The sequence below is a fragment of the Dendropsophus ebraccatus genome, chromosome 3, assembly GCF_027789765.1.
Source record: "Dendropsophus ebraccatus isolate aDenEbr1 chromosome 3, aDenEbr1.pat, whole genome shotgun sequence".
Lineage (NCBI taxonomy): Eukaryota > Metazoa > Chordata > Amphibia > Anura > Hylidae > Dendropsophus > Dendropsophus ebraccatus.
Window position 1 is genome coordinate 65,346,669 of NC_091456.1, and position 9,962 is coordinate 65,356,630.

Genomic DNA, 9,962 nt, shown 5'->3' on the forward strand with positions numbered 1-9,962 from the left:
GTTGGCTATGTATATCGTATATAAATGTTGTTGGCTATGTATATCGTGTGTGTATATATATATATATATATATATATGTGTGTATATGTAGCTGGCTATGTATATTATATATAAAAGTAGCTGGCTATGTATATTATATATAAAAGTAGCTGGCTATGTATATTATATATAAAAGTAGCTGGCTATGTATATTATATATAAAAGTAGCTGGCTATGTATATTATATATAAAAGTAGCTGGCTATGTATATTTTGTATATAAATGTAGCTGGCTATGTATATTTTGTATATAAATGTAGCTGGCTATGTATATTTTGTATATAAATGTAGCTGGCTATGTATATTTTGTATATAAATGTAGCTGGCTATGTATATTGTGTATATAAATGTAGCTGGCTATGTATATTGTGTATATAAATGTAGCTGGCTATGTATATTGTGTATATAAATGTAGCTGGCTATGTATATTGTGTATATAAATGTAGCTGGCTATGTATATTGTGTATATGTATATGTAGCTGGCTATGTATATTGTGTATATAAATGATGGGGCACAGGTCCTGCCGTACTGGTGTGCTATGACTGCATTATGTGCCTCTTGTATACTGGTAAGATCATGTTGGTCTTGGTATATTGGATCTGGTCAGTAACACTATGGCGGTAATATGTACTGGGAGTATTTAGTATCTGTATGACTATTTAGAGATATACAGTACTGTACTTCATAAAAAACTTGTATCTATACTTTTAAATATGTGTTTGTATGTTTTGTTTTGTTTAAGTCATTGGTTGAATACATTTAAGGGGAACTATCGGCAGGGTAGACAAATCTAACCTGCTGATAGTTCCCTGGGGGGCACAGGATGCTGAGGATGAGGGTATGTCTCTTACCTTCACCCTTGGCAATGTTCCTGTGCTGTTAGTTGTGAATTCCTGTGCCCAGTAAGCCTTTAATCCCGTAAGAGCTGCGCCAATTTTCATTTTTGCATTTTTTTTTTTCTTCCTCGCCTTCTAAGAGCCATAACTTATTTTTCCATCTACAGGGCCAGGTGAGGGCTTGTTTTTTTTTTTTTTTTTCAGAAACAGTTGTACTTTAATGACAGAACCCCCAAAATATCATTTATGGGGTGAAATTGGGGGGGAACACTCAATTCCACAAATTTTGCGGGGATTCCGTGTTTATGTAATGCACTTTACGGTAAAATTGACATGATCTCTTTATTCTATAGGTCAGTCTGAATACAACGATATGCATGTTCACATAGCTTTTCTAATATTTTACTATTGTTATGAACAGTAAAACGTATTTTTTTTGCAAATAGCTATGATTACAATGGCCCTATTGTAACTCCTATAGCGCTTTTATTTTTTCACTTACGTTGCGGTATGGGGTGTAATTTTTTTGTGTCATGATCTCTAGTTTTTGTTAGTACCATATTTGTGTAGATCGGACTTATTGATCACTTATTTTTTTTTTTATATATATATAAAATGTAGTCAGCACTCCTGGTGTGTTTTTTTTTTTTTTACGGTTTTCTTTGTTCACGCCATTCACCGTGCGGAAACAATATTTTATTTTAATAGATCGGACAATTACGCAGGTTATGACATATGATATGATATGTTTATTTTATTAATTTTGTGTGTTTTATTTATAAAATGGGAAGGTGGGGTGATTTAGACTTTTATTGGGGAAGGGCCTTTGGGGCATTTTTAAAAACATTTATTTTTATTTAATTTTTTCTGTACACTTTTGAAGTCCCCCTTAGGGGACGTTTACATTGATGCATTGGATTGCTCACACTGATCCCTGCTATGCAATAGCATAGCAGGGATCAGTGTTATCTACGATCTTCTGATAGAGCGAAGACCTGACTGGACAGGGGAAGGTAAGAGGCCTCCGGCAGTCAGGCCATGCGGTCGGGACCCCCGCAAACATGCTGTGGGGGTCCCAATCGGTAAGTGACTGGAGCTGCTCCTGCCACTTCCACTTAAATGCCATGGCACGATTGTGGTGTTTAAGGGGTTAATGGCGGGCTTCCGTACGATCGCAGCAGCCAGTCATTAATAGTGAGGACCAATCTGGCTTGCCCCCTCCATTGATAATCGTTAGAAGGGGCAGACCTGCTGGGAGGCTGTAGCTCCTCCTTATGATATCAGTAGAGGGGGCTGGCCTAGCAAGTGTCAGATTAGTGTTCGGAGGAGCTGTAGCCCCGCCTCTAGTGCTCCTAATAATAATAATGTTTTTATTTGTATAGTGCACACAGATTCCGCAGTACTTGACGTAGTTTTGCCAATTATTGCTCCCTAAATTCACCTATCTGTATGTTTTGGGGGTGTGAGGAAACCAGAGTACCCAGAGAGAACATATAAACTTTTTGCAGATGTTGCTGCCTAATTGCTTACAGGGGTACATACATGTTTTGCCCCTGGTCTTCATGCCATGTGTATGAGTGACAAACCAACTACTTCCATCTACTATGAAGACCAAAATTAAAACATAACTTTTATTTGAGTAAGTTAATAAACATACGATCCGAGTGATATTAAAATAATGGATGCTTAACCGGGATTGTATAAATGTGTCAGGGTTATTGGACAAATAGTCCAGTAGAGACTCAAGGATGTATAGAGGTATTACGTATTGTAACTCTATCTGGGTTCGCAGACAATGGATGCTATGTCAGCCAGGATCTGCACTGTGCGGAGACACTTAGGGTGGTATTACACGGGCCGAGCAGGGCCCGATAATACCTGTAAACTAGCACCGATCTGCTAGATCGTTGCTCGTTTACTGGGCCTATTACACGGCCCGATAATCGTTTGACAAGAGCTGCAAGGACATTGTTACCGACAGGGCCGGACTGGGACTTAAAATCAGCCCTGGCACTCAAACCTCAGCAGCCCACATAATATATCCTCCCCAATATATGATAGATAGCGGTGTGCTATACATGCTGTAGCAAATTCTGCTCACTACTTCATTAAATATATGAACCCTACCATCAACACATAGAAAACAATATAATCTGCTGTGGATTTGTTGTTGCATATTTATGTATTTCAGCTGCACCAAATCCACAATGGATCTGTGTGGTCCATACCAGGTACAAAGAAATAGATCCTGGAATACAGGTGAGGGAAGATATAAGCGACAGGACCTTTAGTCTAGTCTAAACTTTTATAATCAACCTTTCCATTACCACCTGAAGTGTCACAGAGGCGGAGACAAGCCACAGCTGCACCTCCCACTGCCCCTTCCTGCTCTGACTGATTTACATACACGGCAATGCTGCGGATGTCGCTGTGACACTTTAGCTAGTAATGAAAAGAATGATTATGAAATGAGTGATTATAGTGCAATTACGTCCAGTGACTTACAGGAGTTGTCTTCTCTGCATGAATTGCAAGTGACGTTTTTAAACTTGTTCTCTTTTTCTTGCTCGGCCATCAGGAAGACTTCTCCGGCCGTGACTCCTCTCTGCAAGATCTACCAGACAAATAATTTAGGATCCTTGCTCCAGCATCATCCCCAAGTGTATTTCTTCACACAGTAACCTTGCTCCTTTTTTGACCCCCTTATAAGCAGTTAGGCCCAGTCTGTGCCTCTAAACAATAGTCCAGCCCTTCTGCACCCCATATAGTATTATAGTATAAAGTTCACTCTGTACCCCATATAGTAATAGGAGTCTTCTGTGCTGTGTCTCCGTATAGTAATAAAACATTTTCCCCTATAGTAGTAAGGCCCCTTCTATGCCCCAAATGCCCTCTCTGTGCTTCAATAGATTATAGGCCTCCTCTCTATCCCAACATAGTATTGGACCACCCTCTTTGGCTGCATGAAACATAGGCCCCACTGTATTGGTCCTCTCTAAGCCTTCTTATAGTATAGCCAAGGCTTTTAATGATATATTAAAAGCTGCATGGCCCCTCAACTAGTTTCTTTTTGCAAAGAGCATCATCAGGAGGAGAGCATATTTCATTTGCCCCCTCCTCCTGATCACACTTATGTCATTTGCCCCCTCCTGATGATGCTTATGTCATTTGCCCCACCTCCTCCTGATGGCGCTAATGTCACTTGCCCCCCTCCTGATGACGCTTATGTCATTTGCCCCTCCTCCTGATGACGCTTATGTCATTTGCCCCTCCTCCTCCTGTTGACGCTAATGTCATTTGCCCCACCTCTTCCTGATGATGCTAATGTCACTTGCCCCCCTCCTGATGACGCTTATGTCATTTGCCCCACCTCCTCCTGATGATGCTAATGTCATTTGCCCCCCTCCTGATGACGCTTATGTCATTTGCCCCCTCCTCCTGATGACGCTAATGTCATTTGCCCCCCTCCTGATGACACTTATGTCACTTATGTCACAAGTCCCCCCTGGAAAACAGAGATACAGCCTATGACCTAGGCTGTATTGCTGTTTAAAGATGGGACTCGTGCTATCTCCACCTTCCCTACGGAGCGGGAATACAGCGGGATTAAAAGGCCGATTGTTCAGGTTCATATGACGCCAAACCTCGGCCAGGCTCACTCATCTCTTATTATGACCTTAAAGTCACTAAATGTGTGCACAAAAGCCATTTTAATATCAAGTTTAAATTAGCACAATAAACCGTAAAGGACCATTTAGGACTTTTTGAGCAGCTACTGTATGGCTCAAAAAAGTGAGTGTGAACATAGCCTGACAGAAAGAAGTCCAGCACTTCTTTCTTGTGTATTTGAATTCACAGCCTTATAAGAGATCCATAATGCAAGACACCATTGTTTTCAACAAATGCGGCACGTGATGGTGATGGCGTCTTGTATCAGGGATTTGCTATAAAGTTGTGAATATTATTTCACTGGAAGAAAGTGCTGGACTTTTGTCTATGGAATCCTATGTACATTTAGTCACATTAAAATACAGATTATTCCAGTGGTGTAAGTGCTGTAGGATGTGCTGGTCACCTGCATCCACACATCATGCATGCTATAAATACATCATAAACACACAACACACACTGTGCATACATACATATATCATATACACACACACACACACACTGTGCATACATACATATATCATATACACACACACACACGGTTCATACATATACACACACACTGTGCATACCTACATATATTATATATACACACACACTGTGCATATACTGTATACATATATCATATACACACACACGGTGCATACATAAACACACACTGTGCATACATACATATATCATATATACACACACACATGGTGCATACATATATCATATATACCCACACACACGGTGCATGCATAGATACATCCATATATCATGAATACACACACACTGTGCATACATACATACATACATACATACATCATATATACACACACACTGCATGCATACATATATCATATATACACACACACTGTGCATAGATACAGACATCATATATACACACACTGCATGCATACATATATAATATATACACACACACTGTGCCTACATAGAGACATCATATATACACACACTGCATGCATACATATATCATATATACACACCCACTGTGCATACAGACATACACACACACACACACACACTGTGCATACATGCATACATACATACATATACACACACACACACTCACACTGTGCATACATACATACATACACACACTGTGCATACATACATACATACATACATACACACACTGTGCATATATACATATATCATACATACATACACATTTAGCATTAAACAGATTGTGCTGACACTACAGTTCATGTATCGTGACCTCTCAGCATGACTTGTCTAACACTGGCAGTATACACTTTGCATAGCGCTGTTTATTGCAGATTCCCTGGGCTGGGTGCACTACAACCAACCATGGCATCCCTGTCACACAATGGAGACTATAAGCTAGGACAGCATCTCCTTCATGCAAAAAATGTGGTTTCATATTCTGCCATATTGCATATACAAAATGTACATAATATTGTATATGCTATCTGTCAGAATAAGAAGACACATGAAGTTTTTGCATGAAGTAGATGCTGTCCTCTGGATTTTGTTTAATACATGCATAATATATATGTACAAACATACATTATATACACATATGCCTACTGCACATACATACATACATCATAAACATAATACAGAGGCATGCATACACTATATACTGTACACACATATTGTTGCATACATGCATGTATGTACAGTATATATGTGTGTATATATAATATATGTATGTACAGTATGTGTATATAGTGTATGCATGCCTCTGTAGTAGGTTTATGATATATGCATGTACTGTATGTATGTACAGTATATGGCTATGTTCACACTATGTAAGTTCCGCAGAAATCATGGCCGTTGTTACAACAGCAGTGATTTCTGCGGTACTTACGTAGTGCTGCAGGCTGAGGGAATCCCGGCCGGAGTGTATACACTCTGGCCAGGATCCCTAGTGGCGTTGTGAGAAACTGACATGTCAATGAATAGCGGCCGCAGAAAACCCTGTCAGTTCACACAATGGAGCGTGCAGGGAGATCTGATGCGGGCGCACACAGATACACCCGCATAAGAACTTAGCAGCGCTAAAGATCTTCCGGTTGGTACTGTAGTACTGGGCGGTAGGATCTTTTCTGAGACCGGCCACTCTCTAAGAACGGACGGTCTCTAACAGCGTATGAACATGGACTATATGGGGGAGATTTATCAAACATGGTGTAACGTGAAACTGTCTCAGTCGCCCCTAGCAAGCACCTTTCATTTTCCAAAGAGTCTGTGAGGAATGAAAAGGTGGAATCTGATTGGTTGCTAGGGGCAACTGAGCCAGTTTCACTTTACACCATGTTTGATAAATCTCCTCCTATGTGTTTATATATGATATATCATAAACCTACTACAGAGGCATGCATACACTATATACACATACTGTACATACATATATTATATATACACACACATATATACTGTACATGTATCATATATATATACACACACAGAAATCCTTTACACACACACGACACATACATTGCACATTACATACTATGACACACTATATAGGTACACACTATCACTGTGCACATATGCACACACACATAAAGACAAGAAGCAACCATTACTGTCCATAAATAAGCTCCTTACATCCCAGCTGCTGACAGGCCTTCTCTTCCTCACAGCCAGCATGGAGCTCCCCTGCCTCTCCGACTGCAGGAAGTCACTGGTTACACAGCAGGGGGAGAGGGCAGGCCTGGGCTGTAGCTTGGTGGGAAGTCCTTTCTCCTCACCAGGCAGTGCTCTCTGTTAATAGCAGTAACGGCCCCCTCTCAGTCACCTCAGGCAGCAGCCACTCTGTGCTGCAGGGGGCAGCAGCTTCTTCTCCTCTCTCCTCCTGGAAGCTGATCCTCTGCGGCTCCAGGAAATGATGTCAGCCGGCCCTCCTCAGAGTAAGTTGTAGCAGAGGTGCCGGTGCAGCACCTCCGCTACACACAAGGAAAGATTAAAGGGGCAGAGCGGGGAGGGAGGGAGAAATGCAGCAGCTGTTCTCCCAGCCGATGTAAGTGTGCAGGGGGACCAGCGGCCCCTCTGATTGGTAATCCTGGCAGCCCAGCGGGCATTTGCCCGCTCTGCCAGATTACCAATCCGGGCCTGGTTACCGATGTCCTTGCAGCCCTTGCTAAACTGGCATACATTACCCATCCACGTTCCAGGGCTGCTCCTGCTGTCCGCTTCTCCCGAGGTCCCTGTGATTGGCTGAGCGGCCTATCAGCTGACAGGCCGCTGTGAAGCGAGAGCGCGCGGGACCCCGGGAGAAGCGGACGGCAGGAGCAGCCCTGGAACGTGGATGGGTAATGTATATCGTTAGTCGCCGGCCACGCACCGCTATTACACATAGCGGTGCGCGGTCGGCGCCCGACAAAAATAGGGTCTAACCTATATCAACGATCAGCCGATGATCATTGTCATCGGCTGATCGTTGCATTTATTACACGGAGCGATAATCGGCCGAATCGGGCCAATTTGGCCGATTATCGTTCCGTGTAATAGTACCCTTAGGCTTTTTATTTATTTGTGTGTCACTCAGACTTTTATTTACTTATGCCTTTATTGTGAACTCGCACCGATATCGCCTGTTGTTTGAGGCTGAGAGTCACTGCATCGTCTGATGGTACCCTCTTCAGAACACCTCTATAGCATACTAGTGCGGTTAATAATGTTCCCGGCTATTTGCCGGCATAGTCGGGACACATAGAATTTGTATGACCGCTACCCCTCTTGATTGTTAAAGGGGTAGTGCGGCGCTAAGAAATTATTCACAAAATAACACACATTGCAAAGTTATACAACTTTGTAATGTGTATTATGTATGTGAATCGCCTCCTTCCCCTTGTTCCCCCACCCCCGCACGTGGTCCTGGAAGTGTAGTGTACCATACATACCTGAGGCGCGTCGACCCCGATCTTCTGTCAACGACGTAATCCTCGGGAGAACGGCCGAATCGCTGCAGCTGTCCCTGATGCCGGCCCTCCTCTGCCGCGTCATTGGCTGCTCAGCCGCGATTGGCTGAGCATAACTGTGCTCAGCCTATCGTGGCTGAGCAGCTGATGACGCGTCCAGCATCAGGGATGGCTGCAGCAATTCGGCCGGCCTCCCGAAGATTACGTGGTTGACAGAAGATCGGGGACGACGCGCGTCAGGTTTGTATGGTACACTACACTTCCGGGTCCACGTGCGGGGGTGGATGAACACGGGGAAGGGGGCGATTCACATACATTACAAAGTTGTATAACTTTGTAATGTGTGTTATTTTGTGAATAATTTCTTAGCGATGCACTACACCTTTAATATTGAGGTCTCTTCATATAGCGTCCATTAAAGTTAAAATACACACAAGCATACACACCACATGTATTGTGACTTTCTCAAGGGAGACTAGTATAAAGTGAATATTGTTTGTGTGTAATTTAACTTTAATGGACGCTATATGAAGGAATCTCAATATCAAGAGGGGTAGCGGTGATAACAATTTCCACGTGTCCCGGCAAATAGTCGGGAACGTTATTAACCGCACTAGTAACCCCTTGGCTCCCTTTCTATGCTAGAGGTTTATATTGGTGTTTAAAATGATACAATGATCTTTTTGCACATTTGCACTGTAGCACTTTTTGCTTCTTACACTGTGCAATATTTATCTATAGATGCTCCACATGATCTGATCATGTGGAGCATTATTAACATTTTTGATTCCCTGGTGAAGTAGGAGAGTATATAGTCCTCCTACTTAATTTTCAACATACCTATGTGGTTTTTTAATTGATTTTATTGCTGTTTGTTGTGGTGTTTGTCCTAATAAACATTGTATTTTGTTTGGATATAGTGGTGTGCGCTTTACTATAGTGTCCAGCTTTTTCTTTTTTGTTTGCATAAGGTTCGTTTTTTGGACACTCAGCTGCACCCCTTGTTTTTCTTGTATTTTAGGTGAGCTCCCCCATATCTTAGATTAGAGTTCACAATAAAGTCATAAGTACATAAAAGTCTGAGTGACACGTAAATAAAAAGCCTAAGTATCTCCGCACAGTACCGATCCTGGCTGACATAGCATCCATTGTCTGCGAACCCAGATAGAGTTACAATACGTAATACCTCTATACATTCTTGAGTTTCTACTGGACTATTTGTCCAATAACCCTGACAAATAATTGCTTACAGGGCACAGGATTTCACAACTAACAGCATGTGAACATACCTTCATCCTCAGTGCCCCATGCACACTAGAGAGCTTTCAGCAGGTTAGATTTGTCTAATTTGCTGATAGTTTTTCTTTAATACCTTCACGACCGGTCCAGTGCCTTAACCCTTTAAGGATGGAGAATGCCTCCAGTTCCATTGGGGCATATTTCTCCTGCTTCTCTGCTACTGAAAGCATGGACCCCATCCACCTCACCCCTTGCAAATCTTTAAAATGGTATGAGCCAAAGGTCA